The sequence below is a fragment of the Labrus bergylta genome, chromosome 5 (assembly GCF_963930695.1).
Source record: "Labrus bergylta chromosome 5, fLabBer1.1, whole genome shotgun sequence".
Lineage (NCBI taxonomy): Eukaryota > Metazoa > Chordata > Actinopteri > Labriformes > Labridae > Labrus > Labrus bergylta.
Genome location: NC_089199.1, coordinates 5,329,662 through 5,357,483, shown reverse-complemented (window position 1 = coordinate 5,357,483; position 27,822 = coordinate 5,329,662). Strand labels below are relative to the sequence as shown.

Sequence of the window (27,822 nt, the reverse complement as noted above, 5' to 3'; positions counted from 1 at the left end):
TTCTGCTCTGTTTGCTGCTGCTGAAGTCTGATGACGAGATCACAGCACTGACACAATGTGGTCACAATTCACAAGACTGATTATCTCCTCCGCATTTATAATGTACTGAAACCTGTTTCTTTCCACTGCTGCCACCAAACTTTGAGCTTGAAAGATTTCTGTTAGCATGAATGTAATCTCTATGAACAGATTCTGCACTTCAATACACAATCTGTAGGCATGAAACGATCTTTTATGTTGGAAGTGTTCACATTTACGCTTGGGTCACGCAGGCTTTGGTTTCCCTTTTCCGGTCACCTGACAATGGTTTAGCTTTTTTTGAATCTCCATCAACAGACATCTGCATATAAGAGCAGCCAATGACCAAATCTTAGACAAACTACTGTCAGCTTCAAGTCTAGCTTCTCAAGTCAGACTGTAAAAATGTCATGTACAGAAAAATAAGTATTTCAATCAATCAATCAATCAATCAAACTTTATTTATATAGCACCTTTCAGACGAATTAAATTGCAGTTCAAAGTGCTTTACAAGAGTGCAGAAAAGTTGTTGATGAAAAAGTAGTTTATAAAATCATTGCGAGACTAATGCACACCAATAAGAATTTTAAAAAAAATTGTATAAAAATATGACACATAAAAGAAACAAGATATTAAAATGAATACATAGGAGAACAATATTTAAAATTGTAGTAGGATAAAAAAGACAATATAATAATGTTAAGATTTGAATTTATTTAAAGCACTCTATAAAAGCCAGACTGAATAAATGAGTTTTAAGACTGCGTTTAAAAATCTCTATATTCTCAGCTCGTCTTGAGCATTTGCCAGGATGGCGGAGGTTACGGCAAACCACTGGCTCTACTGAACGTACCAAAGGCTCTAATGTCATCGTTGTTGGCCAATCTTACTGGCTATTGTTGGACGACCACACACCTGTATAAGAACAATGGCCATCCTCTCTGTAGTTCTGTTAGCCTTTATCTTCAAGCCAATAATTCCTTTTCAGTGAGTGTTTGCAGTCCAATAAGCAACTTGAGAAGCGATTGTGTGTTCAGATCAAAAGAGTGGCAAAATGCCCCCCCCCCCCCCCCCCCCCCAGTCTAGATATGTCTGCAAAACAAAAGCTGTCACTTATTGTTTCATTATGTTCCATAGAGTATCACCTGTTCATCTGTTTCAGGTAAGTCTCTTTTTAACTGTAAGTAGTAAGTTATGCAGAGGCTTAATTCAGCAGTGACGCTGAAAACCAAACTGACTCACTTGTGATCCTTGCAACTAATGATTCTTAATGCCACTGAAATAACATCATGATGCAGATTTGTGAAAATGTAAAAAACTCAGGCTTTGTCAGAGGAGATTAAAGCAACTCTTACAATTCTGGTTGTGGAATGGAGGTCGGATTGATCATTTCTGATGCCTTCCATTAAGTGGGGAGTTGTAAACACTTCCGTGCCTCAAGTTTCAGTGTTTGATGCGTACAGGAAAGCTAGCTGCACTATGCATGCAGATATGGGTTTATATGTATAGATAACATTCCATCAGATCACCACGGATGGGAGTTGTGATTTGATTTCAGCAGACTGCGCTCCGCCTGCTTTTGCCTTTTATACAGTACAGTCTTACCTTTTCCTGCATACAACAAAGCCTGTCAATACACAGTTGGTCAATTCATCTCGGACTACAAATATGCTACAAACAGAAACTGAACCACTTCCCATTATAAAATCCAGAACTCCCAAAACATATGCCACGTTTTCCTATCTGTAAATAGAGTAGACGATAGCTTTTAGGTTCCAATATAGACATGGATATGATAGAAGCTGATTATTAATGTGAAAATGACAATATGACAGTAATAGCAATTTGCTTCAAAGTGTGTCAGTATTTGTGCACTACTCGCATTACAAAATATGCATGACTCTAATTAACATGAATGTCATTTGATTTAATACTTAACTGTTAGTTCAGCAAAGCCACAAACTGATTCAACAAATGAATAGATAAAGATATTTGCAACTTAAATACAAATAGACAAACAAAATGCTTATTAATGGAAAAATGGTTTTGAAGTCGCAGTCATGGATAACGTTCTCCCCAACTGTGTGGTAATCAGTCACAGACAAACACTCCCCCACTTCATCCCCCTTTCCACACCCCATTTCCACCCACCCAAAAAGATAAAATGACTCCCATCTTAAGACCACTTACGACTGATGAATATTCATAGCTCCCTGGTAATGGCCGTTTATATAATCAGCAGAGATGGGGTTGGAGATGGATCTGGGTTAATTATCAAGAGCAGTTTTAATTGCATTCTTCTTCACTACAATGATGTTAGCGAATTAGCAACACACCCTCTCTCCCTTTGTATGTATATGTGTGTGTGTGAGTGCAGAAAGGGGGGAGAGGGTTGTGGGCGGAGCAGACTTTGGGGACATCATGCATCCTTGTCTGTTACCCCAGCTGATTTGGAGACTGGAACTCTGAATCTTTTCACTGCTTCCAGGACTTCAGTGGATAAGAAAACGGAGCCAAGCTGGAGCGCGCTGCAGGGCCTGAGAGGGGTCTGCAGAGATGCCTGCAGAAGTGAAGATAGTGAAAAACATGCTCCTAATCCTTCCTCGGGTCTCACCCTCTTAACCCCTCCATTGTTCTGGAGGCTTCTGCGTTTCCTTGCAAGTGCTGGAGTCCCTACGCAGGGATGCCAGGTCCACTTGTAATTGTTTGCAGTGATGAAGAGGGTTATGTGTTAAGATGTGTTTTCTGCAGTGTTGGGCTCCTCAGTTTGAGTAACATTTAGAAAACGTAAAACCAAGGTACACAAACGGCTTTTCCAAGATTTTAAGGATATACACACTTATTTCTATTTTAGAAGTCTTTAGCTGCTAAGGAATTAATGTCTTCTTCCTTTTTGAAAAGTGACCCTTTTCAAACACCTACATTGTGCACTGAACATTGAGGTTTTCACATTAGGCCAGTAATTGTTTAGATTTCCCAACTTGTAGTGGGAAGGCTTTTGTTGTGAATATTCATGCCATTAAACTTCCAAAGGTTCCCAGAGTTCTATGTTGCCAATCTCAGTATATTCTCCATACACATCAAGCAGAGCTTTCAAAGGGTTTAATGTTTTCCACAATCTATCCCTTTGATGAATGGTGAATTTATGTTTCCCTGGTCAATATGGTTAATCACTTACCTATAGATTATAGACTACAGATGTAATAATCCATGAAGGCTACGCCCTCAAATTTGTGGGAAAAGCATTTTCCTTGATATCTCAGAAGTGATGAGAACAACGGCTCTTTGAAGCCAGCCAGATAAATGTTCCTTTTCAAGAGCAGCCCAACAGTGCAGCTTAATGTTCTTTTAAATTATTTTACTCTGATTTCTGAATTAAGCTAATTTCCCCACAAAAACACAGGAACAGCTTATGTAAAGGTGACTGTCAGATAAAAAGAAAAGGGATGGTTTGTCCTCTAGTTTGTATTTGCAGGCAAACCAGCTTAGAGTTGCATTACCAACACAAACTGGACTGGAGTGCAATAAGGGGAGTGAAATTTAGGCACAAACAAAAAAAGAATGATTCCCTTTTTTACATATCAAGTAGTTGTTTGAGAGAATCAGGTTGTTCGTGAATATAACATTACTACTTACAATTGGTTCAATAGATTTTTTTTTTTTTGCATCCATCTCCCTTTATTCTTGTGCAGTTTTAGCAGATAACATATTGTAATCATTTTCAATCTTTCACAATGCTAGTTCACAAAGGACCATATGAGAATGTAGGCTCACATTAGTGGGCTCGCAATCCGTACCGTGCCTAAGGACGCTTCACCCCTAAAGTCAAGTTCGTTTGACTAGTGTGAGTGCGAGTGCAGGCCAACGGGGAAATGGGGAGGGGGGACAAGCGTGCTTAAGCACGGTATGGGACAACTTTGCTTAGTGTGAGTGCGCCCTTAGACTCCAGCAGCTCCCATTCAAATTCATGGCCAGGGACATAAGCAGCCTTGGCATCAGTCAATTAGCATTCTATCGTCTTTGTGGCCATTGGGTGCATATTGTGGAGGTTTTATAGGGTTTCCTTTAAAAACTAGTCAGCTTGAAACACTGAAAAGTCAGCAAACAGCATAAAATGAGTGGAAAAAATGCCACCATATGTGCCAGTAAGGAACAAAAAGCTCAAGAGGCTTTGAAACAGAAACTAAATAAGGCGTGGTTAGGACAGTGGTAAATTGCATCTATGAACTAAAATTGGTTTTAAAAGGCACACTGCATTTCACTTCAGCAGGTAGACAGAAGAAGCTGCATCTCCCCTTGCAGCCCTCAAGAGCTTTACTCAAATGTCTTATCCAACAACATAGTGGGCCACCGATGACAGGAATGTCAGGCTGTGATAAATAGGACCATTTTAGTTGGATGAGTAAAGGTATAAGCTCCTTGGAACAGGGATCAGGTGGTAAAGAGGATAAGGAGTGGCTGGATTCAGGAAAAGTACCAAAACCCTTGGATCCTCCAGACGTTCACATTTATGACAAGGGTGGTTTTCCCTCGTCCTTCTCCACAGATTCACCGGCTCTTCCCCAAGGGGCATCAATCACCCAGCCCCTCGTCGCCACAAACCATTCATGTAGCCTGCCCCGTGCCCCAAAAAAGAATGGCCTGTCATTTCTATGGTTAAATTCAATCCCATCCACTTGAACATGCATCGACAGGGACCCGTCGGGACGAGAGCGTCATTCATCACGCCTCAGCTGCTGTTGTTGCCGTACATAGTGGTTTGCGTGTGTGTGCATGGCAGTGGCCCAGATTTGTCTTGGAGACGCCAGGGAAAGATGATGGGAGCGAGACGTGATCGGCAAAGCAATAGAGCATTTAAGCTTGCATCAGACAGCGTGAGATTATGATTTTTTTCCCCCTCTTCTTCTGTCTCTGTGAGGCAGGAGCCGAGCACAGCTGTAGCTGTCTCGTCTTTTAGCCCCCCTCCTCCTTGATTCTTACTCACCCCACTGAGCTTCAATATTGGCAATTTTAGGGTCACAATGGGTCCCAGTGGTAGGTAAAATGGATGAGAGGTCAGGCCGTACGCCTGTAAATCCCCATGCGTGTTTTCATTTCTCTGTAAACGTTTAAGACAGCAAGCAAGGACTTAGATTTAAAGATGAGGCCACCACTGGGTCTATTTGGTGCAATTTTGCTTTTATTTCATTCCCATTTTGTTTTGATGGAATGTAGGGTAAGGCTGTGAAGTCCAAGCGTTAGCTACTACATCACATCTATGTTTAAAGTACTGGACAACATACTGTAGCTCCATTTAGTGACGTTCTTACTTACAAAAGCCTGTTTCCTAAAATGAAATGCTAAAAAAAAATAAACGTTTGCATTTTTGTGTCTGAAGTTTTAGATAATTTGCCAAGTTTACAAAGTAATAATGACAGCACCTGTCTTAATGTTATTCACAGCCAGAAATGTGTCAGCAAAGCAGATTTCCTTTACCATCATGTTTTTTTCCCAATCCATCCACCGTGTAAGGATGTGCGCCGAACAATCATCCAAAACGCTTCTGAAAAATTCATAATTCATCGTCCTTTTTTGTGTTTCCAAAACCCCCCAAAAAATGAATGACATTGAAAATGATGCTAATCGTTCTTCACAATTTGGGCCCATTGTTTTGTCTGCCGTTTTGTTTCTTCCCCGAGTCCATCTGAATACTCCCCTCCATCATCATCTTCCTAATGAGGATCTTGTCTGCTGCTGGCATTTAAAGCAATGCCAGGAGATGGCATGCAATCTGATTGCTGCTATTTATCTGGACAGGCTTTTCTGTTGTTGTTGTTGTTGTCCTGGGTGATTGCATAGTTGCAATGCTGCCCACAGTATGCAACAATTTCCTTGTCTGTTCAGGGCCTTATTGGATATGAGCTTGTGTGAGCGATAAACGCCACAGAGCATTTACAGATAAAGAGTTCAATAAACTCATTTCCTCTTCCTTTTTGTTTACTAGCATGAGTCTGCTTCTATCTAAGCTACATGTACCTTTACATTTTTTTGGAAAATATAACCTCAAATGAGACATATTCTTTCCATCAAGTATTGAACATTTCACAAGGACCTGATTAAACTGCACAGAAATATGGCTTTAAAGCCATATTTTCAATCATATTGTAAGGATTTATCCTCCTGTTGACTACTTTCAGGATACTTTATGCTATTTTTCTGAGGAATAAAAACTGCTGCCATAGTTTCTGTTGGTCTGGAGGTCTTGCAGGTGTGTGCTATTCATCAGGGAATATTCCTCTGTGTCCCCTCTGTCAGCTGACTGGGGAATTTTCCCCTCCTGCTAAATTGTTTGGCCCCTCAGGGGAAGCCAGCCACAAACAGTTATGCAGCTTTATTGGACTTATATATCTGTTTTATGTATTAGTCTGCACATAGCTGTGAAATATTTACATTATTCTAGACACAGGCGAGGAGAGTTCGCAAAGTGCCCGCAATCTAAAAACAATAAAGAGCAGTCTATCTCTTTATCGCTGCCATTTTATGAAATGACTTGAGGCAGGAGATGATTTTATTGCTGGAATGTGAAGAGTCCTGAGCTTCCTGCCTCTTTCTCAGAGTCCTTTAACAGGGCTGCTTTTATGAAGTGCATTTTAATACTGCGCCACAATAGAGGCTCTGACTTTTTTAGGATAAGCAAGGCTGTCACACACTATTCAGCTAATAAATCATTCTCTGGTATGGGCCTTTTAAAGTTTCTACTCTATGGAAAAGCCTAGCAGAGCATTACAATGACACCTCCACAACTAAGCCGTACTTAGTGTTTTTTTCCCCTTGTTTAACTTGTGTAACAGGGTCATTCTGAGGCTGACAGACTCACTGATCAGCACACTTTACTGTTACTTTTGTGGAATTCAGTACATAAAAACACGGGTATACATTTTTAATGAACAAAGTTTATGTTCAGTTTCATTTTGTACAGTCAACTTAACAACTGGAAATGACTCTGCTTCTTTTGTTAAGATTCTTATCCAACACCTTTGCAAACAGAATCATTTTACCTGGCAGTTACATTACTACAATTTTCATTGAAATTGGAGGTTTATTTATTTATTTCATGCACTGCAGTGTAAATTGTAGAAAGTAAGCTTAAGAAAATCCCCTTAAATGACTGTCCATTTTGTCTTATTGCACCTGAGGGCAACTCTAATGAAGCAAACAAACCATTTCATTTGTTTTTTACTCTAAAAACATGGCATAAATCCTGTGTCCTAGAGACTGTAATGCCTGTTTGCATGTGACCTCATGAAGGGTTCATTCCGGTGTGACCCCTGAACAGCTTGGAAAGTCAGACCCACATATGTCTTCCTCTGAAGAAGAAGACCAGACCGCCAAACAGCTGCTGTTCTCTTGACTAGATCAACTCCACACACCCATCATGCAACATGCTGCAGGGCCAGCTGGACTACATGGAGTAAGGTCAAACTGCACATGCATACACATATGTACACTCCCTATAGTTAATGCACAGACTCATGCATGTACAAGAGCCAGCAGGACATGACTATCAGATGGGTGCACATGAGAATATTACAAAGCCTTTGCAAATCAACATGCTGAAAGGAACTAGATGTCCGAACATGTGGAGAACAAATTGCGAGGAGAATAGACAGCAACACATTTTGATAGACAAGACAAGAGCAAACCATTTACACATTCCGCATTTTTCTCTTTGTTGTGTGCAATCATGTCAACTGAACCATGAGGGAACAGTTCAGTGTGTGGGCAAATCAAGAATCAATGTAATAATATGGCCCATTAAGTTATGAAATTAGGTTCTTCACAAATTGTTTTGCTTCTAGTAGATTTCTCCAAACAGGTTCTTCTGTAATGGGCTAGAAAGATAAACACCTCTATCAGCAGCATGTCCACTTCAGGCTCAGTGCCGCTTCTACTTTTCTCTATATGCGAGGAGTCTGGCCTGTTAGTCGGCAAAGGATCAATCTTCTACGCAGGTCAAGCTAATGATGATCTATAATCACACACTGCACGAGGCAGATTCTGATTACATTAACGCATCATTTTAGATTCCACAGACAAGTATTGACGACACGTTCGGCACTCAAATCACTCACCAATAAACAACCATAAAGTCAGAAATAGGCTGTACATCCAACAACATGCAAACTCAACATCACATATTTAAAGCAGCCTTACTCATTTTCTGATATTAATTTCATCAACATTGACTGAGTTAATGTACCGTGACGGTTGTAATTATAAACATAATATGAAATGCAACCACCCTATTATGATTGGGGACATGGGAATGAGTTGGCAATCATGTATGCAGCTTGATATTTAAACCTTGTTTGGACGTCCCATTTCAGGGAGGTGTTAGTACCTTGTCGCCACTCATCAAATTAAAATGTTGAACCTAAACAACATGAACAGAGCTGTTGAATACCAAATGAGAAGGGAAGAAAATCAGTTTTAACCCATTGTATATATATAAAAAAAGGTCAGTTATGCCAGAGGAAAAAGTGGTTTAGATGTATTTGAGCAAATTGAAGAAGTTTAAAGTTGATCATATTTACAGTAAAAACATGCAAAAGGTTTAAAAATAAAAGTTTCTGCCCCTTTCATCTTTGCAAGCAACTGCTAAATAGAGCAACCCTCACCACTTTGATGAACACAGTCATTTATATAATAGGGTATTAAAGAAGAAATCGTGCCCTCAGTGTCAGATGTGCATAAAATATATATCAACATAAAAGTCATCACATCTGCTGTGCAATGAAATGCTCTTTGCAAAATCTGAGAAAACATCAACAGCTATTTGAGTTTGTAAAATCCCAAACACCATTTGTTGGGGGGAGAAATGCAAATGCAGTCTTAATATTCCACAAGAAAGGGAGGCATTAGTCACAGATTATATAATTCAAATTAAAGTGTTTTGTATTTGGTAATATTTGCAGGGGAAATTGGGGACAGGAAAGAAAGCCTAGCTCAGCACTTTCTTAATGCACAGTACTGATTATTATAGAATATATAAGAACTATAGTTGGCTATAGGTGTTCGACATTCCTGTGCATTGCTTCAATAAAAAAAAAAATCACTTGGCAACACTTGTAATGTCAGCTCTTGTTACAAAGATTTAAAGCAACATTGTATCTGAAATATGTTTCCCATCATGTCAGTGTAATTGTGACATAGAGGACTTGAGGCTTCAGGAATGCTTTAAAGCCTTTATGGGGTGACATATCACTGCCCTCAGCTCACACTCTATCCGAGAGTGTTTTATGGTTGAAATAGAAGAAAAAAAGCAATAATGTTTTTAGTCTGCAAGGTTAGTGGATCCTTCCATTAAGGGCCAGTGATCGCCTGCTGAACTCAGTCCAGGAAAAACGAAGAAAAAAAAAACCTTCCCAGTGTTCACAACACTTCCCCTTACATTGATTGGCAATTAAGACCCACTGTCCAGCACATAAGTCCACATTACTGGGAGAGTGGAGGAAAAAACTACATGTCCATTAAGGGTTCACTTCAAGCCACTATTCTCTCCCAGGGCTTCTGCAGGGCTTAATAATAAAGTTAGTGGCTGTCATAATGTACCCCCTGTGGATCACAGTTCATTAACACAGATACGGCCTTACAAGAGTGCAGAGGCTGAGAGGTGGCAATGTATTGATTAGAAATCCACAACCCAGTATACACATGCAACATTTAAGCACATATGCATGCACCAACACACCCTGTACCTGACCCACCGCATGCCGTGTATATACTGTGGGGCCAGCATTGACGATTCAGCACTTTTACAGCACAGTTGAGTTAAATGCAGGACAAGAGGAGGAAGAGGAGGAGGAGGAGGAGGAAGGTGGGTGGTGGCATCCAGCCAACCCATCAGAGAGGAGAATGTAGGGTGGGTGGAAGGGTAAGAGTTGCAGGATGGGGGTCGATGGTGATGTCATCTGATGCTCGGAGTGATGGATAACCTTACCAAGAAGAGAGGGGCACTCGCACACACACATAAACACACACTGGCAACACGGCACATACATTTACAGTGCAGGAAAACATGTGTGCAACCACACAAATAATCTGATAGTGTTGCACACATCAATATTCAACTCTTACTGTAACTTTTGTACACTCTCAATCTTGTATGCATTCTTAAAAAATACAGACGCACGCGTGCATGAGTTGCACACACATACACACATTCAGGAGGACGCATCCGCCCACATGCAAGCACAGAGTTTTCTCTTGGCATTAAAGCGCGTCTTTGGCTCTGATGTCTTGTCACTTATCTTAAGCACTGGAAAGATGTGTGCAGCTGGGGGAGGGTGGAGAGAGAGAGAGAGATGACACACAAGCCTGCTCCATTCTGCTGACTGCTCAACTTAAGGCGTTGGCGAGTAGAGATTAACAATGACGGAATGTACTAACATCCATCCAGAGTAAGGCGTGATTCTTTTTTTTTTTTCCCAACGTTGGGATTCAAAGTCATCTTAAAATAAGTCTCATGAGAAAAAGAGCCATTAGGCCTTTGATGTGGATATGTATGGTTTTATGCTGCCTTTACCGTATTCATGTTGTATCTTTTACATACTGTGTGTTTGTAGGATGGTGCAAATGATGACTCAGTGCAAGAAATGAAAGTTTTATCCTGTTTGAAATGTTTGACATGTGGCTGAAGATTCACTTTGTAACATAATAGCGGTATTTTGAATATTCATCATTCATTTAAAAGCCAAAAATACTAGGTGGTCTGAAATATCAGCCTGCCAGGGCAGATTTTTCACTTTGTATCAAATTAACTAGTACAATATCAATGTTTGCAGCTTTGTGTCTGTCATGTGCACTTTCTCTCTCCTCTCTGCATCTGTCCCTGTTCACTTTCCTGGAAACATGCCTCATCCCCATCATCTGAAATATTCATTTTCCCCCTCCATCTCCATTTCAAACTCCTACAGATGTGTGTGTTTGTTTCCTTTGAGAACTAGTTTGGTGAAGAGGATTTGTCTTCCTCTCTGCCTGTCTTTCTGTCTCTGTACCCCCCCCCCCCCTTCTTTGCCTTTCTTTGTCTATGTCACACTCTCTCGCTCCCTCATGCGCTTTCATTCCCTCTCACTCCTTTGTCAACCTCCTCTTGCAAGAGAGTGAATGTCTATTTTAAGCGATGTGCCATGCACCAACCACCCCCACATAGACACAGCGCAGAGGAGAAGACTGGCACAACTCATGCATGTAGAGTGTAACTACCCGTGTGTGTTCAGTATGATGGGGAGAGCCTACTCCCTTATCCATAAGTATCGATGCAACTTGACGAAAACTGTCAGCAGCACGTCAACAACTTCAATACTGCAGTCACAGTTTGTTTAATGAAGATGAAAATCATGGTAGTATCCCTAAAATGCCAAGATACAAATCAAAGCTAAGGAGCATCAGCAACTTTTGGTTTTATAATTCAAAACATCAAACTTCAAAAAAACGAATAACTAGGACTTAAAGAACAAGTTACATAAAAAAGGTCATTACAAAAATCAGGGGCCAATGTGTGCTAGTAAACTCAATGACTATTAAACATAACAGCGGAGCTTGGAACAATATGCCAATTTTAGTGGTATGATAATCAGTAAATCTGTGATCTGGCAGACAACAGTGCTGATTAAAAAGGGAAGCCACTTCATTCAAATCAATGAGAATCAGCATCATAATGGCTGTTTGCTCATTTGGTTTTCCTATTGTAAGTGAAATGACCCAAGGAAAATGTGCTGATGTGCTGTTTCGTCAAAAGGTTGTTCTCCTATAAGGTTGTGAATATGTTTTGTAATTGTATAAAAATATACCAGTGCTCATATTTGGGGGGAAAAACGTTTGTCTGGCACCTGGCTGATGAGGAGCACAACGTTCCTAAACATTGCATATGGAGTTCTTATGGAGTGACTTTAAACCCTCATTATGTAGCTCTGATGACTTTGAGAATGATTGTGTACATGCTGTGATAGAGGATCACAATGGAAACAAGCCCTCTGGTTTTTTGTGTATTTTAATCCTCAACAACTTATTTTTCTTATATGGAGTCTGATATGATCAGCCTGTCATGAATGTGTTTCAATTTTGTCAAATAAATCTATCTATCTATCTATTTATCTATCTATATATGTATCTATCTATCTATCTAACGATATAGCTGTATTAGCTTGTTGCTGTTGACAAGTGTGTGTTTTATATTTACACTTGGGCCAAGTGTTCTTGAGTAAGAATGTGTAAAATGCATCATATGTTGATTTAGCTAAAAAGTGACTAATATCAATTTGAGTTAACTGCAGCACTCTATCAGAGCTTGTCATTTAAAAAATACACAATGACATTTATTATTGAAAGAAATAATACTGTAATGGCATTCCAAAGTTTAGAATACATGTCCCAAAGTTAATCTTATGAGACTTTGATACTTAGTTTTTTTTGTTTATGGCATGTTTAGATGTCTTCAGTAAAGCTTTGTGAACAATCAGATGGCGAGTTCGATCATTCCACAGGTGACACTTTATACATTCTATAGCTACATACATTTTGTACAACAAAGGCGACAAGCCATTAGACGGTGAAGCCTCCTTTTGCTTCCTCTTTTAATCAGTCCATTTTGCTATCCAGTGTTCTTTACGTTACTTCTGCTAAGACTTTATTAAACAATACATCATATTCATCATTCTCCCATGATGAATGTGCAGGAGTTGTGGATTTTAAATCTATAACATTAGGCCATGGCCATAACCCATTAACAAACTATAAGTTTGAGATTTTATTTGACTTATTTTTTATCATATTCTATTTGAGCTCCATTCAGGCTGTTGAACAGAATGATGTTGTATACACCTGAAAATAAAAAAATATATATATATTCTATTCCAGGTCAAATAAAAGGTATTTTCCATGTTGTCTTTAATTGACACAAAGCAGATCATCATGCATTTAAAATAGTTTGTGGATCATGCGGTGACTTGCTTGAGTGATGTCACACACATATATAGACGATTCAGTCTTTCATCTGCAGCTGGTTGATTTGTATATGAGGCAGGCTACAGTATGTAAAATACCTGTGAACAGAGTCAATCTTCCACAGTAATTTAAATCTGCGAACATCTCGCTTCATATATTTCTAGTTTGTACAAATGTGCGTTTTCAGCCTTTTTGTCCCTCATCTCCCAAGCATCTCACCTCGTTCTGCTTTCTCTCTCTCTCTCTCTGATAGCTGAGTGTGAGATGACTCGCGGGACGAGGCAAAGCGCCGGGCACACACAGCTCTCAGGTAATGAGAAATGATGTTGGTGTCAACGGTGGAATCGTCCAAATCATCCCTGAGCTGAGTTACATAATTCAAATATCATTCTTTTACTCCCCCTCCTCTTTTATCCGTTATCACTGCCTTGTCCTCTGGCACACACTCCCTCACTTGCTCTCAGTTCAAACAGATTTGATTTCTATTCCTCTATGTTCCAGTGACATCGTCGCTCCTCAGAGAGGCGTGTGCTGGGATTGGAACGAGGATCAAGTCACCCATCACAGCAAAGCATGCTGGGAAAGGCCAGGAGGTAGTGAGACAAAAGTATATATGCCTGTGAGGGGGCCTGGAAGCTGGTCTAGCTTTTATCTTTTTTATTTTTTTGCTTCTGTTCTGTTTGTGTTTATTTTGCGTCCGTAAAGTGCTTGCTGTATTTTTTTCTTTTTGTGTTGTTTATTCTGTACCTTTAATACTCTGCCTCCAGCCTCAATATCTCGTAAAAAAAAATGATGGTTTGACTCCTTTTGAAATATGTTTTTTTCACTTTATTGCCAAAAGAAAGATGAGTAGGTTGATACCACACTCAAGTCTTTGCAGTAAATATGAAGGTTTTGTTCGCCCTATTACTTAGCATAGCTTAGAATAATAACAGAAGGAAACATCCAGCCTGACAGAGGTCACAGATAACACAAAACTAAATCTGTTTGACACGAATGTAAGGCTTGCAAGTAAAAAACAAAAAGTGTAAAAGTGACAAGTTGCAGAGTCACTTGCAGACTCAACTTCTTGGAACAGTGCATACTTACCGGGGAAAACTTTAATGTATTTATTTTTCACATGTTTCTGTTTTTGATTGAAGATGTACAATAAATAATTCATTTTCATCATTCTCTCTGTAATATTATATACACAAACTCAAACCAAATCCACAGTGACTAAGCACTAACCATGAAGCAGGATTAGTCGTCCAGATTGAGCGACAACCTCAGGTGTGGCTGCGGAAGTGCAAAAAGAAATGCAAGCCCTCGAATGTTCTTTTGAAGCTGGCTGTAAATATTAAAATGCCTAGTTTACAGCAGAAAAAAAACATGTTTGAACCAAAAAAGTGAATTTGGTATAGATAACTAATTTCTATTGGTACTCACTGTTTGAGGGGGGACTTAAATTTGATTTTGCCTAAGAGTTATTCATAATGTTGCAGAAGCCTTTTCTCCATAGACTGATAGGTGGACTCAATGGTAGCCATCTGCCTCGGCTGGTTTGGTTTAAAGACAAAGGAAAATATGTTAATTAGTGAGATTTTTAAGGTGCTGGTAGGTTTATTTTGTCACCTTTAGAGAAACTGAATCTTGCTGCTTGACACTGCTGCTGACACTACACTGACAACGTGGAGTAGCAATGATCTTCTTTCTCTCCAAGGATGTGATTAAGCAGCTGTGATTTACCATCACAATGCAGATATTATCTTATTTCCCTACTGACAGAAGATGCTTTAAAACTAGAAAAAAGGCTGCTTTGAAAGCCAGCCCTTGTCAAAAAGCCTTTCAAAGTGCTCCTCCGAACAATGTATTGATGCGACACATTTAACCACACACTGCCTGCGAGCACTATTCGTGGTCAGCTGAGGGTAACGGAAATGAAGTTCACCAGATTGCTTTTTTGGAATCTCAATGGGAAAGTTTCCAGGCCAGCACTGAGTCTGTATTGGCCAGATTGAGGTGAGATAGAGTAGAGAATATGAGCGCAGAGATGAAGTTGACCCGAACCTTTTCATTCTTGCCCCCCCCATCCCCCCTGCTACTTTTCATTCCGCCTCGCTCGGTGCTCAGCCTCGAACGCACTTCCTTGGCAAGTTGGAAGAAAATACACCGATAACTGTGGGCATGGAGTCACTCCAGCTTCTGTCTCTCTTTGTTTTCACCCACTTGTCTTCCCTGTGATTCATTGTTCCCTCACACACTATGTCTGCAGCGCTGTTTGCACTTCCTGTCTTTTTGCACACATACTGGCATGTTCACGCACACACAGTCATGCTTTCTCAGACATTTTCATCTACTCTGTCTCTTCTCCTACTTATTTCCTCCCCTTGCACGCTCTTCTTCTTTTTTCTCTCCAGCCGTGGTTGGATTCTTGGATGTATTGGCATGTCTCCTTTCATCACTGCACCGATTGTGAGGAGGATCGAGGAGAGTGTACAGACCTGGGAGAGTGTGTGTTGAGGCGTAAAGGACCCTCTCAGCCCTAAGCCAAGCCCTGTCCATCCAACGGAGAGCCCAGACGGTGTGATTCAGCCCTCCTGAAGCCTGGCCAAGTCTTACTCACACTATACAGGCAGATACACACTTGCAGAGAGGCACTCAAAAAGAAAGTCACAGCCATCCACCCCCCCCCCCCCCCCCCCCCCCTCTTAAGTCACCACAGTGAGGCGAGGAGGACCGGAGGGGCATCTCCGTGGCTCTGAATTCCCCAGGCAAGGTCACCTTCGCCTGGCAGGGAGCATGCAGAAGAGATCTGAGCACCGAAGAGGGCACAGGTTAAGTCGGACTCTAACAAACTTCCCTCAAAACATATTCAACTGCCCTCGGGGCAAACACATAAATTTCTGCATGTGTACAGGCAACTGCCGTGGTTTTAGACTTGCATGCATGATTTAGTGCGAGCGAGAACGGAATGATGGAGAGGCTCGTAAGCATGAATCTATAAGACATGGGGAGTCTGACTTGGAAATTTGTGCATTTGTATGATTGCATGACCCACATGCCTGATATGGTTTCAGGGTGTTTTAAAAAGTGTGCACTGTATAACAGGAAATCTCATTCAGAAATGATCTCGTTTGGAGAGAAAATGAATGTTGTTTTCTGTCAGAACTGATTTTCAGTTTTTGAAAGAACCTTAAAGCAAAAAAGCTCATTTTGATTGATTTTTTTTTTTTAAACTATGAAAATCCACATTTAAATTGAATGATCAACGACACGAGCTGGACTTGTTGTAATCAGAATGAATGGCTGGAGACCACAGTCTAGCGCCCCCTTGTTATAGTAGGTTCAAAAGGCAACCTTTTCATTAAGTGCACCCCATCATCTCACTGAATTAATTTAGAGGATTTCATCAGGCTCGTCAGGGTATACAGGCCTGTATTTGGCAGACATAATGTGTGCTGTTATGTCCCGTGAGCCAAGAGGAAGTCTACATCAGCATTAGTGGCCTCATTGTGTCCAGGTAAGTTAGTGTTGTAGCAACACTGGGGCAGTAGGCTTCTTGAGACACTCTTTTGTTGGAATTGTAGCTCCCCCCCCCCCCCGTTCTCCAACCTCAAAACCTTGCCTCAAGGCATCCAGTGGGAAAAAAAACACAGAGGCCTAATATGCGGATTTACTTAAATTTGACTTATAAAGTGGATTTTGTTGTTTGAGGTTTTTGGACAAGAATAAACAAAAGTGTTTGATGCAAACAAGAAGAACATTTGATATCAATTCATTTATATCATTACAATATACCGGATATACTTTATTTGACACTATGCATGGACCAAGGGAGACTGTGAAGAGTAAGAGTAAAGAAGAGATGGGAGGAAATGGAAAGAGAGCAAGAAGGAGGGGGAGTGTGACAAGCGCCATAACGTCCTCTGAGATGCATTTGGACAGAGTGAGCATCTGTCAAAACAAGGCAGCCTCAACGGCCGCCTCACTAATGGCTATGGACGTGAGCGACAGAGGGGGAGGAGAGACGGGGGGGTGGCACTCACACATTCAAAGAGACACACAAGATTGCTGCTGCACGCACACAAACACAAACACAACATCTGCAACTTTTTTTTATTTTTTGCTTGCAGCAGATCTCACCAATCATTTGATTCCAAATTTCTGCAAAGCTACACTGCAATAGCTATTGAACTGCTTTCATGTTTGGGGGTGTATGCGTGTGTCTGTGTGTGTGTGTAGTCATGCACACTCCAGTAATTCAGTGTCTGTGTGCAAGTGCTGTGTGTGCGTGTTTACCTTCTAACAGTGTTTTTCGGTTGTCAGATACCCTCCACCATCTCTCATTGTGATGAATTGGGCACTGTGTCAATCACTCATCTGAATTGTTTTTTTTTTTCTACATCATTGTTTTTTCAAGGCAATTTGGGCAGAATTGTCTTTCTCTCTCCCTCTCTCTGTAAAAAACAACCATGAGCAATCATCCTTGGGTTTAAATCACCATATTGGAAGGAAATGTGACTCTTTCTGGCAGTTGTAACAATCAAATAGCTCGCACAAAGAGTATCCTAAATTTAACTACATCCCAAATTACCTTAAATCAAGTAGAGTACCGCTTTGCAATTGACATTGCCCTGTGAGATGAGCAATGTACAAGATTAAATAAGGGGATACAATGCAATATTAGACTAGTATTTCCAATTTACCCCAAGGTCTGTAAAGAAAGTGTGGAGAAGAAAGATTTTAAAATGTTATCCAGATCCGAACTGCCTCAGGCTACTGCAACTATGCACACAGCAGGAACGCGTGCAGAAAGACAGAGTGCTATTAGAAATGCAAACTAAATTACCCAAACACTGAAAAGTATTAATTAAATCTCTCAAATTGACTGTTTATCGTCCAGAAACTGCTTCAGTTTTGTAGTACTTTTTCTTAAAGATTCCTTTAGCCATGACGGGGAAAAAAAAGTTCTACTCAGTGTCTTGGAGAGTAACTATCTTCTGGAGAAATTTCCCATTTATTCACAGAGGCCTAAATTCTGAAGGCATCCTTGAAACATGAAAATAAATGCTTTTTTGGGTCACAAATTGCTCCAAAAGACTATGAATACAAATGTTTATATCTAACCTGCTAACATCAACATGAAGAGGAAGCTGAAAACTTTTAAATTTGCTTGTGCATTGTAGAGCTGTAAATGGAGGGGGATATTATAAACTCTTTATTCATGACACATGTCTTTGATATCATAAACATATTGGTTTGAGATTAGATATGTGCTCTATTCTCTAAAAGATAAAGAAATAATGACAGTTAGATAATATAAGAAAAGTTTATAAAGCTCCAGCGGGGAAACTCATTTGCCACCTGATCAATTCATACACACAACAAACAATATCGACAATCACAATACACAACGAGTGAAAAATAAACACCATTGAGACCAGTTTAGATGTAATGTTCATTAAAATATCTGCCAGCTGCCTGAACAAAGGATCATCTAAGTCACGTCTCAAGCCAAATTAAGAGCAAGGTCACAGTGGGATTTAGGATTTCCATTAAAAAAAAAAAGTTAGCATTCTCTCTGCCAGCTGTGTACTGAAGATGATGAACACAATAATGGATCCATTATGTTATACACAAATTACTCTTTCATAAGCTGTTCTGCATAATGGGGAATCTTACTTGTGATAAAAGCATGTTTTTAAGCTACTACCATTATTCTGTTAATACAATGAAGGAAATCTTGTGACCTGAATATATCATATATGATTGATTGCTTTACTTCCTTTCACCTGTGATACATATGGAAAAACAGTTTCATCAAACTCAGTCATGCAGCTCTGAGCTCTTATTATTATGAAATGGGATGATACATTTATACATGATACATGATACACTGGCAAACCAGAGGAATAAACGACCTGAACAAGGGATGAGGGGTTCAGAATTATTAACAGTTCATAACGTTTCATGTTTTGAAAGTGGCACGATATGCTACTAACCTCATCAGTAACACACATAGACTGTACTTATAATGGACGGAGCCTGAATGACATAACTCATTGGTGGTAAAGGGCTGGACTATCAAAGGGGGCGGGCCTTAAGACTCCTGACAAACCACAAAAAAATGGTCGCTTGCAGTCAGATCTGTCATGCCCTTAATAATGAACAAGTCTTATCGTCTTTAAATCAAAACAGGTGGGTTATAAACAAATTCACGGCCCATACAGTGTTTGCAGATAAAGACATTGACTAATAAGACCATAATTGTACAAATTGGAGAGGTCTTTGAAAATAAACTACATACACACGACACTTCCATTCCCTAAGGCATACATCTCTTCTGTGTGTTCCCGTGTGACCATCGCTCACACTGCTGAATAGTGCTGTCACTTTTGAAAAAACTCAACTTCGAACGAATGTAGAACATGACGCGTAACGTTCGAAATCCATTTTAAGGCGCGCACTCCCTGCACAGACTTAACTACTTACTTCTTATTTAACGTTACTGCTGAAATCATGAGCATAAAACCAACAGCCTGCTGTAATATGAAAGATGAATATTATTCATCAGAAGCACAAGTAAATAAACATGATTGGGATAGAGTTCAGCTCTCTATATATTCACAATATTACCTTCTGATGAGAATGATCATTCAGATCGCTCAGAGGTTTGCGGTACACACACATTTTTGCAGGTTTATAGCGGCCCTGTGTCTCTCCACCAAAGCAGTGGGCTGCTGTCTGCAGAGAGAGTAAGTTCATGTAAGTTTGCATCTCCTGAATCACATCCCTGCCTGTTACTTTAACAACATTACTGTCTTCATTTACTCAGGTCAATAGTTCATGCAATGGTCAAGTTCCACTGAGAGCGCCCTCTGCTGGGTCAAACTGCAAACTACTTCAGAGAGGCTGGTGCGCTTATAGATCGTATATTTTGAATTCGACAGCTCATTACAGTACGTATATAAACTTTTCTCCAAAGGTTCGAACACAATGTGTTTGCTGCTGACCTCCTGCAGCAGTACCTCCGCTTCAGAACTTCGAGTCCAGTGCTCCGCCAGCGCACAATCTCCACAACCTTGTTTTTTTTTTATTACTAACAACATGTGTGTCTGTGTCTGCAATGCCCTGCATTCATGGCCTTTTATGGGCATTAGTGGGCGGTCGGTTACCTATGCTAATTGGGAACAACATGCACGCCCTTTCAACTTAAGAACACAGCTGCAAACAATTCAGCCATTTAAGAACAAGCTAAACAGAGCAGGTCAACACAGACAGGAAGTCAGACAAGGGAATGCATAGAGCATCCGGTCAATTTTCAAAATAAAACACAACGAACTGACTCCTGCTCATATATGCTATCCAATCACTTTTTCAACATTTTCAACCTCTGAAAGGTAAAGTAACGTGTTGTTTGCCATCTCTCTCTTTATTACCGCGTGATATTGTAGTTGTGATCTTGTAATCCGTTGAGTCTAGCTGCTCATGGATGTGCTCTAATGTGCTTAAGCTACAGAAACAGACCCAGTGGGGTGGGGTTTGCGCTGATGGACCAAGCCAAACCGAGGCAGAGACAGAACATTGAACAAACAGATCCTGTGGTATCCGCCAGTTAGATGGCCACTTTTTTGGGCTGTTTTCAGGTTTCTGATGTCATAGACGTACACAGAAACCCGTACAATGAGTGCTCTTTGGCTATATTCAACAAAGGAATTACTCTGTATTTTAAAATATCAAACAACCTTTAGCCACCAGCTCTTAAGTACTACTGCTTTTCTCTCTTTGGCCCTGGTGTAAGGGATTGAAGTGTTTAACGTGTTTTAAGTGTGTTCATTTCATCGGACAGATCATGGGTAAACTATTTTTGAAGTACCAATTGATCCTTCAGTTGTTGGTCACCCTCTTGTATGAGCGGGAAAATGAGAACAGTGATGATGAAAATACAGCTGAGGTAAAAGAAATATTTGAGATTTGGGAAAATATGTTTTCCTGCAGAGCATGATCGTCAAGTCTGTGCTTCAAATACAGAAATTTTCAACAGGAGGCGGTTAGCTTAACTTAGCTTTGCATTAAGACTGGAAGCAGGGACAAACTGCTAGCCTGGGTGTCTCTCACTCCAAGATAAGTACTAGTTCTGGTACTTAGCCACATTTGAAATTCCATCCTACTTGTGTGGCAGACATGATAGATTTCAATGGATTCAATTGAGTAAAACAATGACCAATAAACAAACAAGAACAAACAGGCCGACTGGTTAACTCCAAAGAAAATGGATACGATTAAACTGACAGTTTAACTGAAAGATCCCATACGTCTAACACACAAAATTAACCTCTTGGCATGTGTATAAAAGTGTGCATGTGTGTGTCTTTTTCACACATTTACGCACATACTTACACACAAAGAGCATTGCATGGTGTGTTTTTGTTGGGATTTTGACAAACAACAACGGTGACCTTTAAGGGAAGCGAGGCAGCATGGCTGTGATCACAGGGAATGGAAACGGAGCCAGAGTGAAATGTCAACCGTCCCTGTGGTCTTAGCACTGACGCAAAACTGCCAGAACAGGGAGAGGGAGGGAGGGTGAGAGAGAGAGAGTCTGTGTGCCTGTTTGTTTATGAGAGTAAGACAGAGAGAAAGAAAGAGAGAGAGAGAGAAAAAGATGTGTGTGTGGTAATTTTGCAGGGCATTGTTTTGTGTATGTGTGTAGATATTTGTGTGAAAATGCATTGTTGTAACTTTTTGTGTGTGGCAGCAGTGTGATAACCGCATTGTTTGTAAAGTTTAGTGTGACTGATGTTTCTCACAGGATGCTATGTTTTTTTTTTTTTTATAAACACACCAACATTTGGCAAACACAGCCAATGCCTGCTGAGAATCAAATCAGGTTTCCTGGTGTAAATAGAACAAAAAAAAATAATAATTGTCCACACTTACAATTGATGCCTCATCGCTTTTAAAACAGTGTCGGGGAGTTTCCTGGCAGTTAACCTGTGTGCATGATTCACACCATTGCGCACGTGAGAGTCATGCAAGTGGCATGCAGTTGTGCGAGTCATTAGTACAGTCACACACAGTTGATGTGTGAAATGACATGTAATGTATGAGGTCGGATGTTGAAACAATGTCCCCATGATGACGCCCTTCATTCAGGATGTGAAGAGGATAAACTAGCAGCACAGAGAATGACTGAATCAAAGATATTTACAGAATGGTTATGGGTAGCAGAAACATCACTGCATCAATGCACTGCATTAAATGTAGTCCAAATGAAGCCATAAGGAATGCAGTTTTCGAGGTAGCCACCAGGGGATGGGGCATAACTCCCTCTGACTTTAACTTTTTTTTAAATAAAAAGTTTCTTTATCAGATCATTTTGTAGCCTTGTAACAATCTGAAGTGCCTCCTTGTACCGTAATGTATGTACCTGCCTGTACTGTACAGGTAAAGGCTCAAATTGGAAATAATTGTGTTGAGGCATGTAATAATATGTTTAACAGGATATATTATATCAATATGTTTAAATTGAATATGCGTTTGAAATTCAGAAGATATCTTACATATTGAACCTAGGGATAAACGGGCACCAGATAGCCTAGCGGGAATGTTGTGCAGCCCATGTGTTGAGGCCAATAGTCCTCGCTGCAGCGGCCTTTGCCATTTGAATCTAACCTCAGCCCTTTGCGGCATGTCTTTCCCCACTCTCTTCTCCCAACATTCCCAGTCTCTTTAGCCAGCTGTGCTCTCCATTAAAGGCAAAAATGGTCCTGAAAAATAGCTAACAAAAGTTTGGAAATACGAAAGGCCATTTTTTTGTTTGGGTGCTTCTAATGTTTTCAAATTGGTTGGTTATATTACAAGCTTCAGCTTACAGACTGTCTTAATGTACAAGACATAATTGGCTTTATTTTACTTGCAGCATCAGTACCGTCAAACCCACTGAACATAGAACCAGGCAGCATTTGTCACTGCTTGGATGCTCTGGTTTTCACAGTAGAGAGGTAGTTTTTTATTCTGTCACACAAAGGCCCAACCTTGCTGCTGTGTTCATGGAAACAGGTATAAAAGAAGTTTTTGTTTTATGATATGAAAGCGAAGTGGAGTTTTTCCCACTAGAATGCTTTCAAAAGCAGAAAGATACATTTTTAAATCCTTCCATTCAAGCTTCAGTGAGTTCTCAAAAAACAGCCCCACAATCAATAGGACGGCCTCCTGTGTTTTGCAAGAAGGTAACGAGGGAGGGAGGCCAATTTCTGTGTTTTTCATGCAATGTTCATGGAACAGAGACACGCAAGCTTCAACAAGTAATATTCCACTGGCGAGTCCTCGTTTCATGTTTTTAAAAGCTTTGGGTGGACGGTAAAACCAGGCAGCTCCTTTGGTTCTTCACACTTTTTTTAACCAGAGGGCCGCAGCGGTGCTGATATTTAAACTCAGGCTTTTTAAAGACCATGGTGAACTTCTTTAACACCAGGCAGGATGAATGAGCTTGAGGAAACAGTGACTATTATGCAAATAAAATGCAGAATGTGCATCGCGAGGAGTCTACTGAGGTACACCTTGAGGTGCCACTAATCTAGGTTCCACTCGCTGCATCCCTGGGAAGCTAGGGTCTCTGCAGTTAGTTCGGGCGGTGGGAGGCTCAGCATGTGTAGATCCGACACAGTTTGACGAAAGGAGCCCGTCTGTTGTCGCAGTATGGATTCTGTAGAAATGTGCCAGCTGATGGGAAAGCAAGTGGGAGGGTGTCACCATGAAGGCTTTACACCCTTTTAAACCCCAAGAGCTGTAACTAACCTACAAACACACAGGAATAAACGCTCTGCTCTGCTTTCCACTGTGGGAGGCATACATTTAATCAAAGGAAATTAGATTGCAGATGTTGCTTGTGAATGCTGGTCCACCAGTAATCACATTGTCTCACAATGGATCACACATTGTATTGTATCATATTCCATTGTGGTACGTCACTTCGTATCACATCAAGATGTATTGTGTTAGAATGTGGCATTGAATTACATACAATAGTGTTACATTCTTATTTTTAGATTTTTGTTTTCGGTCATATCCTCCTCACTCTAAAGAACTCCGCTGTGCTATATACATTGAGGATCAAAACATGTAGCATCTCAAACATTGAGATGCGTATTATTTATTATTGAAATTCAAAATAGATTTGATAACAGATTGGTTTAGAAAGGGCTACAAAGTAGGAGGATCTAAATGTTTTAAGGAGCTTTGTGCTTGCCTCCGAATGTGGTTTACTGTGCATTTTAATTTTAAAGTCAATGGAGCACGTTTACAAAGACTAATCAGTGTCCATTTGTCACCAAAACTTACAACAATAATGCCTAAATGAAAAGTAGTGTTTTATACGTCTAATACAACTACCTGTATGTATCTGCAGAATCACATATAACAACAATTTCTAACAGTTTTTTTTTTTACCTAGATGCTAATTTCACTTTAATACTTTTTGAATTCTTTCAGCAGTATCATGTACCTTTTAGTAATGTTTAAGCACGATGGGATTTTGCAACACTTGTAGTATGAAGGTCAACTTTATTAGCAAATTACCATTATAGCCCCAAATCTATAATTTGTGAATAAAGTTGATCTTCGTACTTCAAGTGTTGCTGGAGCTTTCTGGCCTCTTCAAGCCTACCAGTAATGTAAACAGTGCTCTTGTTAACAGAGATAGATAGGTGGATTAGATGTATCTAGAATCCACAGAGAATGAGAGAAAACGATGCAACACAGCAGCTGGGACACACATTAAAAGCCAGCATGCCATTTCTACAAAGATCAGCTAATGCTGCATTATAATGGGCCTTTTGGGGGGTAGAATAGGCTGTAGATGGTGTTTTTGTTGTAGTTGAATATACAGGAAGGAAGATTTTTTAGTGTAAAACATCTCTCTGCCTCTGCTGGTGATTTTGAGGTACGCACAAAAGTTCTTAAATCCACGTTTGAGGGACTTTCGTTGGAAGGACTCCATGTGGCGTGTACTCCAAAGACAGCTGACCCACAAACTAAAGAAGACAAACATGGCGGAAAGTGAGAGTGTGCATGCATGTGTGTTCAGCTTGTGAGTACTTGAGCGTGTGCATGTGTGAGTGAGTGAATGGGTGAGTGAGCTGTTGGGCTGTATTGGTATTTTGAGATGTGATTGACAGGGGAGAAGTCTATTAGGTGAGATTGTTAACAGACTTGAGCCTGTTATCTGCTCCAGGCAGCCGTGAAAGGGGACGGCTGATTCACAAGGAAGCTATTGAGAATTTCAAAGGTGTTGTCTGACTGATTTGGGCTCGGGCCCGCGTCACACGGAGCCAGCCAGCCAGCCAGGCTTTTTCTCGAAGCCACGCTGATCAATGCGCTTTCACATCCCCCCCTCCCCTCCCTCTGCTGCTCTTCTTACAAATAAGTTTCTCTGCTCTCACATTCCTTCAAGCTTTTTAAGCCTCTTTTTGTTTCTACTTTGCCAACTTTGCATTTCCTCAGCCTGTGTTACAAATTGTGTCTTTTCCTCTGTTCTGCATTTTTCAATGCGCCAGAAAAAACTTTGCTTAAACTGAGCACAACTTAATCCGCACAATTAAGCATATAGAGACGACTAATCAGGCTATACTTGTGCAGAGGCGAGCCTGAAAGCAAATAAAGTTAGCTGATTTGCTTACACTGTACTTCCCATCCTTGTTTTAGCTGCATGAATATTTTATATCCGTTTTGTTTATGTTGCTTGTGAGCATTAGTTGAACTGCCATCTCCACCCCTCGAATTGCTTTGAATACCAAATACAGTTAGCTGAGTGAAATCTCTTTTCTCAGTGGCTGAATGGGATCTTAGAAATCTGACTGCAGGGGCAGCCAACTCTTAGACTAAGTTAGAAAAAAAAAAAGGAATAAAAAGTCAAGAAATGTGTGTGTGTGTATGTGAGACATTTGGGTGCATGTGTGCTCACTGAACTCTGTTTGACCTTGGTTTTGATTCACCAAACATTGCCAGGGGGGTACAATGAATTCATGTGCATGTGTCTGTGTGTGTAAATGTTCGTGTGAATGTGTGTGTGGCAGCGTGCAAGGTTGCCCATTGGCTAAGGCAAACCAAATATGACATCCAGCTCCAGATCCTGTCCACAGCAGCTCAACATGTACACACAAACAAAGTCGCACACACATCTCATCACAAGCCCCAACATGTACATAACACTTTAACACAACCGATGCAACACGAAGGCCTGTGTGTGTGTGTGTGTGTGTGTGTGTGTGTGTGTGTGTGTGTGTGTGTGTGTGTGTATTCTCCAAGCTGTGGGTAGGGCCCGAGAGACTGTCTGCTGGGCTCATCGGGACCCGGCTTTTAAAAGATGTGATTAACCAGTTCAGAGAGAGGTGAGTGCAGACGCAGGAGGAGAGCCGCAGGGGAACTGGTCCAATAGGAGCATTACCCCAAACAGCTTCTGCTGATACAGGAGGGTGTTAAACAGCAGCCAGCCTGCTTTTTGTTAAATCTTACATGTTTGCATAAATGTTGGTTTATGTGTTTAAAAAAAAATCCAATTTCAGATGTAATGAGATGTAAGATAATGATTTGTTTAAAAAAAAAAAAAAGCTATGTTCAAATAAAGTGAACCAAATATTGATGAGAGTGTAGAGTGTAGAGTGAATTATTCAACATGATCTAATCACTCCTTATCTCTATGTCTCCTTTTTAAAGATAATTATTACATGTGACCTGAGTAGAATGAATTAAACTAAAACACATTATTGCTCAAGTCATTGTTCTTTGACCGGGGTAAATAGCCTATCAATTCTTAATGAGTTATTCAGGGTTATATTATTTTATCAGTGTAACTATAAGGTCTGAAGTGATAATCATAGAGGGTCGCAGTGATTTAATCTTTGTGCAAAGTAGAAACAGGATGTCAGGCCAGAGGTTTTACAAAAAGATGGAATGAATGGAATGACCGACAGTAAGACAGATTGCTTTTATCCCTTAAACATACATCCGTTGTCATATCTGACAATGCTGTCCATGGATGATACAATTCACAAGTTATCCACATGGCAGATATTCAAACTTTTTGTTTTCAGTCATGTCAAGAACTTTTCCTTTTTTGATATCGCCCCAGTTTCTAAACTTAATCAGCCTCCAAAACCACGGATCGACCATTTAGCTTGAAATGCTCCAGGCGGGAAGTTAATTAAAGTTACAGGAAAGTTAATAGGCATGAATTTTAATTTATTTTACAAATGAAAAATGGTAAACAAGCACATAAGCAATGAAATGTGTAATGCATCTATTCTTCTATCTGTCTTTGATTGCGTTGTTGCTGTCCTCTTATAGATCTTGAAGTACTGACATCATAACAGCAACAGGTACATCTTTGTTTCAGCCTCTGTGCTAACAGAGCCTAAGCAGCCTCAGACTCTGCTTTGCACATGGTGTAACAATCAAACAATAAAGGTCACATCAAATCCACTTTTAAGTCCAGTGTCATGGCAATTAGTGGGAATCAAATTTTTTTTTTTTTTTTTTTTGACAGACATTCTCCAAGCAATCACCAATACTTCCTTAAAAACACAAGAAAAGATCATCCCTACACCTCTGCTCCTATGGTTTTTTTGTTGCACGCTTTTTATGACCATATTTGGCCTCCATTCAGACCTGACTGTTTAAAATGATGTGAAACATTTTCCTTAAGTTCCATTCAGAATCTTGAGATTGGTAGACACTAACAAGTAAATGGTAAATGGACTGCACTTATATAGTGCCTGGGAGCAGTGCAGAGTGCTCTACAAAGCACTTAATGATGCTATACATTAACCAGTACAACCT

General features: G+C 40.3%; 1 long non-coding RNA gene across 1 annotated transcript; it reads left to right on the top strand.

The window, feature by feature from the left end:
* Window positions 1–10,318: 10,318 nt before the first annotated feature.
* Window positions 10,319–15,652, top strand: LOC136179348 (uncharacterized). The gene is made up of 4 exons (XR_010666490.1): window positions 10,319–10,457; window positions 13,256–13,312; window positions 13,504–13,595; window positions 15,402–15,652. It is a non-coding gene; the product is annotated as an uncharacterized lncRNA (long non-coding RNA).
* Window positions 15,653–27,822: the final 12,170 nt, after the last annotated feature.